The sequence below is a fragment of the Sphaeramia orbicularis genome, chromosome 15 (assembly GCF_902148855.1).
Source record: "Sphaeramia orbicularis chromosome 15, fSphaOr1.1, whole genome shotgun sequence".
NCBI lineage: Eukaryota > Metazoa > Chordata > Actinopteri > Kurtiformes > Apogonidae > Sphaeramia > Sphaeramia orbicularis.
In genome coordinates, this window is record NC_043971.1 from 43,197,249 (window position 1) to 43,203,114 (window position 5,866).

The 5,866-nt window shown below is 39.1% G+C and overlaps 1 long non-coding RNA gene across 1 annotated transcript; it reads right to left on the reverse strand.

Moving 5' to 3' along the window:
- Positions 1-1,063: 1,063 nt before the first annotated feature.
- Positions 1,064-4,085, reverse strand: LOC115434433 (uncharacterized). The gene is made up of 3 exons (XR_003937529.1): positions 4,029-4,085; positions 3,253-3,345; positions 1,064-1,302 (listed from the first exon to the last, which is right to left on the reverse strand). It is a non-coding gene; the product is annotated as an uncharacterized LOC115434433 (long non-coding RNA).
- Positions 4,086-5,866: the final 1,781 nt, after the last annotated feature.

Below are 5,866 nucleotides of genomic sequence, written 5' to 3' on the forward strand. Positions count from 1 at the left end.
CCAAGGCTGATCAGTGCCGCCCCCCCCCCCCCCCCCCCCCGTCTGTTTGTCTGTCCATTAATGTGCAACATAACTCAAAAAGTTATGGACAGATTTTGATGAAATTTTCGGGGTTTGTTGGAAATGGGATAAGGAAGAAATGATTCAATTTTGGTGGTGATTGGGGGTCACTGATCAGCCTTGGCGGAGGTCTGCGCCCCCCCCGTGGGCCCCCCCACCCCCGATCACCACCAAAATTTAATCGTTTCTTCCTTATCCCATTTCCAACAAACCCTGAAAATTTCATCCAAATCTGTCCATAACTTTTTGAGTTATGTTGCACACTAACGGACAGACCAACAGACAGACAAACCCTGGCAAAAACATAACCTCCTTGGCGGAGGTAAAAATCTAGCTCCATAAACACTGAAAGCACAGTTCCAGCAGGGAGCAAAAAGAAAAAAAAAACAAAAAAAAAAACAAAAACTGGAAACTTTTATTCTGTTATGTTCTGAAGGATTATAAAGTGCTTCTTTTTACCTCCGCCAAGGAGGTTATGTTTTTGCCACTGTCTGTCTGTCTGTCTGTCTGTCTGTGTGCAACATAACTCAAAAAGTTATGGACAGATTTGGATGAAATTTTCAGGGTTTGTTGGAAATGGGATAAGGAAGAAATGATTAAATTTTGGTGGTGATCGGGGGTGGGGGGGCCCACGGACCAGAAAATTTCATCAAAATCTGTCCATAACTTTTTGAGTTATGTTGCACACTAACGGACAGACAAACAGACAGACAAACAAACAAACAAACCCTGGCAAAAACATAACCTCCTTGGCGTGGGGGGGCCCACGGGGGGGGGGGGGGGGGGGCCACTGATCAGCCTTGGCGGAGGTCTGCGCTCTCCAAGTGCTTTTCTAGTCTCAAACTTTTTAAACACTGTCAACTTTATAAAACATTTTTTAACACTGAATGCAAAAATATGTACATAGGCTTAAGATGACCATTAATCTGCACTTTGCAGTTTTCCTAAGAGTGTATGAACTTTTGGGGACATTTTCTGAGAATCTAGCTCCATAACAACTTTCTGGAAAACCTCGAAAGTGTAACGGAGGCTTTTAGGGTAGGCAAGATTGAGAATGTAGATCAAGCCGAGCAGCAGGGCACAAGCAGATGGGACAGAGCTGAGTCCATTTAAGACTGTTACGCCTTCGATAACGATACCAATGTCCTCCGGAGGAAGTTCGACACATCCTTCTTGTCGAATGGAAAATACCGCCATGGTCACCTGCTCCAAATCAACCTGAAGGTCGTCTTCCCGACTGTCCTATAGAGAGCAGAAAACAATAGTGTTAGTCTTATGACATGCATTGGTATCCTACCAGTTGGAATTTAAACTTAACCCCTAAGTTTACATTGGGTCAATGCTTTTGAAAAAAATAACACTTTGGAGAAAAGAAAAAGTTACACGCTGTCATTGCTCCCAACCCCACCCTCCACCTGGACACTAGGTGTCCCTGTGTTTCTCTCTTTTTTTTTTTTTTTTTTTTTTTTTAAATGGGACAAAGCAGAGGTGGGTACATTTATGCTTTTTCAAAGTATTAATACTTTCAATACTTTTGCATTCATGTTTTTTTTTTTTTAAAGGAACAGTTCCACAGCACTGAGTTACATTTTGTGTTAATGCACTTTTCAGTCTCAACACTTAAATAAATGTCAAATGGCATTTGGTTTATGAATTTCGACATAGCTGTTTGCTTTTAACACATTTTAAGGTACATATATTACTTTTTATTGTAACTTGCTGTATCGGCCCCTGGACATTGCAATATGAATCAGATCGTGACAAAACTGTATCGTCCCAGCCCTACTGAATACATGGAGAAATGCTATTACTACAAAAATGAAAACAGTAATTTAAAGTACTACAAAATAGATATTTAAAAAAAAAAAACACTATTCTGACTAAAATACTAACACTTACCATCAATACAAGGAATCACCAACAATTACTTTGTCTGACATTATGTGATGTTTGCTCCAGCTTTTGCATGAGTGGATATTAAGATTTAACTTAACTGGCCAGTGACAAGTTGCCCGCCACTTAGGCCACAGCAGTAAGCGTCATTTCCTTTCTAGTGTTTTTTACATTTCTATGGGCACCTTCAGAAACCCCCAGTGTCAAAAGTTTTGTCAAGTGCACTGCACAGAGGCCACACACACGTGGAAAACAAGTCATGAGCGCGCAGATCAGAAGGACACACTAGCACGTCTGTTCTATTGGAGCTTGTATTGAATCTGTTCGTGTGTGTGTGTGTGGTTTAAGTGTGTGTGAAAAAACCTCAACTGCTCGTATATACATTTCTTTGTAACATTTAACCCTCATTCAAGCGCCATACAAAACGGCCTATTTCTGTTTTTATCCCCTCCCCATTTGTTGTTGCACATTGAATCTTCACTTTGAAACCTTGTTAAGATCAATCAATGCAAAAAGAACTTTTTCCCTTTTTCCACTGGTCTTAAATGTCTGATTGGAACTTTAGGTTCAAAGCAGGTTTTCCTCTGTTGAAGCTATAATTGATGATTTTTTTTCTTTCAATAATTGGTGGAAACACTTTGTTTTTCTCACAAAAGTGCAAAAATGATTATTATATTAAAGTAATAAGTTAAAAAATAAAGTTAGTTTCAGCTGGATCACGCAAGTGATTGGTTCTCCAAAATGTCAATCATTGAGTCAACCTGCTACAAATTGCCGTCGTACGTCCTCATGTCATGTTTGGCATTTTGCGCACGCACACGTTGGTCCAGAAATGGTGCCAGCGCAGCCAGTGCGGTCCCTGAGCGCCGCTATGGTCCCTTGTTGGGTGATACTGTAAAAAAAAGTGAGTGAGGTCGGTAACAGAGAAGGTGAACGGAGCTCTGTTTGCTGAGGAAAGCATGAGCACGCGCCTCAGGGCCCATGCACACACGCAGACCCGGAAAAGCAGAGCAGGTAGGAGGGTTCCGAAACAAACTTTATTTTTTAACTTGTTTTTTAAATATAATAATCACTTATGCAATTTTCTAGGTGAGAAAAAAGTGCTGCCACCAGTTTTTGGAAAAAAAAAAAAAAAAGAGTAAATTATACCTTTTAACTATTGCAGATAGGAACTAATTCTGTGGCAAAGGCAAGGCAAATTTATTTATAGAGCACAATTCATACATAAGGCAATTCAAAGTGCTGTACAGTTGCATAAAAACACAAGAGGCAGGCTTTGAGGAAAAAAATGTTACATACCACAAACTCCTTGACAAGATCACGAGTATCCTCCCCAAGAACAATGATAAGGGCCTTTAGGAGACATTCTCTCTTCAGATTGATGTCTTTGGCCTGAAGTATAAATATAAGAATTAATATCAAGCAGTAATTTGACAATAAGACTACCCTTGGACAAGGGGTCAATTATGATTACAGGGAAGAACTCTTTCTCACATTATGCAATTGTGCTTAAGTGTAATAAAATTAAAAAAAAAAAAGTTTTTCCAGTGAAACTCATGGATGGTATTGTGCTGAGGTCTCTGTGGGTCAGTGATATCCATCCTAGACTCCTGTGGCAATTAGTTTGCCACGTAAGTCCAATTAAAGGAAAATTGCTGTTCCACATTATTATGCAATGCACCATTTTCAAGCAATATAGGAAAAAAATGCTGAAAAGCATGAAATAATTTTAAATGGCATTTTAATGCAACTCTAATGTCCAAGTTCAATATTTTTAATGCCAATTTAAAGTTTTGTAACCAATTAGGACACATATTAAATGGTGACTATTTGGATAATGAAAAGTAAATTGGACACAACTGGCAACTTTTGAGCAAAAATGTAAATAAAATTATGGAAATTTGCAAAAAAAACAAACAAAAAAAAAAAACTGCAAAAGTACCGTTGAAGGTGTTTTGAATCATAAATTTAATATTTTTCACAGAATTTATACTGTAAATAAAGTCAAAGGAAATGGAGATTTAATGCCTGCAGTGTTAAATCAGGACTGAATCAGGACTAAAGCAGCTAATTACCCGATCAAACGTGTGTAGGATGGGAGAGATTTTGTCCCCTGCAGTTCCTCTCTTGGATCTTGCCAATGCCAACAGCCTGCTGGAGTAGTGGTCAAGTTGTTCAAAAAAACTTGGACTTGAGAGGGAGGGCCACAACCCTGTGGAACTCTTCATTAACCTGAGGCAAAAGGTGTGTTTACGTACAAATTTGACAACTGCCAAACTAAGCGGTTATAAAAGAGCTCCGAACTAGCAATAGCTCCGAACTAGCAATAGCTCCGAACTAGCATTAGCTCCGAGTGCCGCAAAACCGTAGCCACCAAAGGTAGCAGTGCCACAAATTTGTTTCACGAGATACATATCGTGCAGCTCTAATTTGAAACCTAAATCAGGTTGGTTTATTGTCTGGGGAGAGCGCCAGCATCGTTAACGCAGCGACATAAAATGCATAAAATAAACCAATTTAGAACGCGGTAGCAAGATATCCATTTATCCACACAACCTTTCACAGTGCAAAGAAAACAGCAAGTCGTCTAGAATAAAAGTTATACTATTTTAACAAACTCACCTACGTTGTTTATGTCCAAACTGACTGCTCCGGTAATCGCGTCTCTTCGGCTGCAGAGGGAAGGAATACAGAGGAAAGAGGCGGCAAAACACGGTGCATTATGGGTGTTGGAGTTTTCCAACTCAATGCATGGCCGTTTTAAACGGCAGAATCCTTGAATTAATGCCTAACTTCTTAAAATTATAAATGCGATATCAAAACTCTGTTTTTTTATAACATAAAAGAATGTAGAATTTTGATATGCTAAAGGAAAAACTTACCAAAATATGTAAAAAACCGATGATATTCACAAGTAGGGTTTCAGAGGGCGCGGAGATAATGCGTCACACACTTGGCGCACATTTGACTGCGTGACACCACACGCTCGGAAAGAACTTAATTTTGAACTTTGGATCAAAGTAATAAATCACTTTGGTATTAAGTCAAGCATTTTTAAGTTGTTTGAAACCACATATTACCTTTGCAGTCAGAACATGAGAAATTTACTTTGCCTTTGTGTAAATTTGTACCTTGCTTCAACTGGGGCCTAAATACGCTTTTTACAGTGTACAATACATTTACATCAGACCAGGATTGTGTTAGCTGGAAGCTGTGTGGGTTGAAGACTGGGTGACCAGAAATGTGCACAGGACTCAAAAGCATGACTCCAAACACTCTCAAATGTTGATGAGATCTTTATCCCAGAGGGAACGCATGGAAGGCAGATTACAAGATAACAAAGCTGGAAATACACACCGGGCAAAAAACAGGATGGAATACTTGAATGATAAACCAAGACTCAGTGGCACAAGGACAGGGAGGCAGACCAACTGAATACACAAGGGGGTTTAGAATAATTGGAACAAAGGTGAAGCACATTAGGGCGGGGCAGATAATTACTGAGGCAAGAAACAAAAAGGGAAAAAGTGTAAACATACAAGGAATGAGGTAAATACTACAAAATAAAACAGGAAGTGAATTTAACCTTCCTCTGGTGTTAGGGTCGCCACTGACCCATTTTAGGTTTTAAATGCATAAATGAACCACATAAAATTTGTTTATTGCATCAAGGCTTTTTGACTTTGTCAGGAACCTCTATTTTAACAAAATAATACAAACTTTTTTTTTTCACCAAATTATGAAATGCTCTGGTTGAAATTATGACCTTTGTGCTGTTAGGGTCGGTTTTGACCCAGTTATAAAAATAAAATTATAAAGCAATAATTAGAGCCAAAACTGAAATCATAAGTGCACTGTCAGCCAACACACTGACAGCCAGCTCCTCTCCCAATCATGTGAATTTTTAGGGATT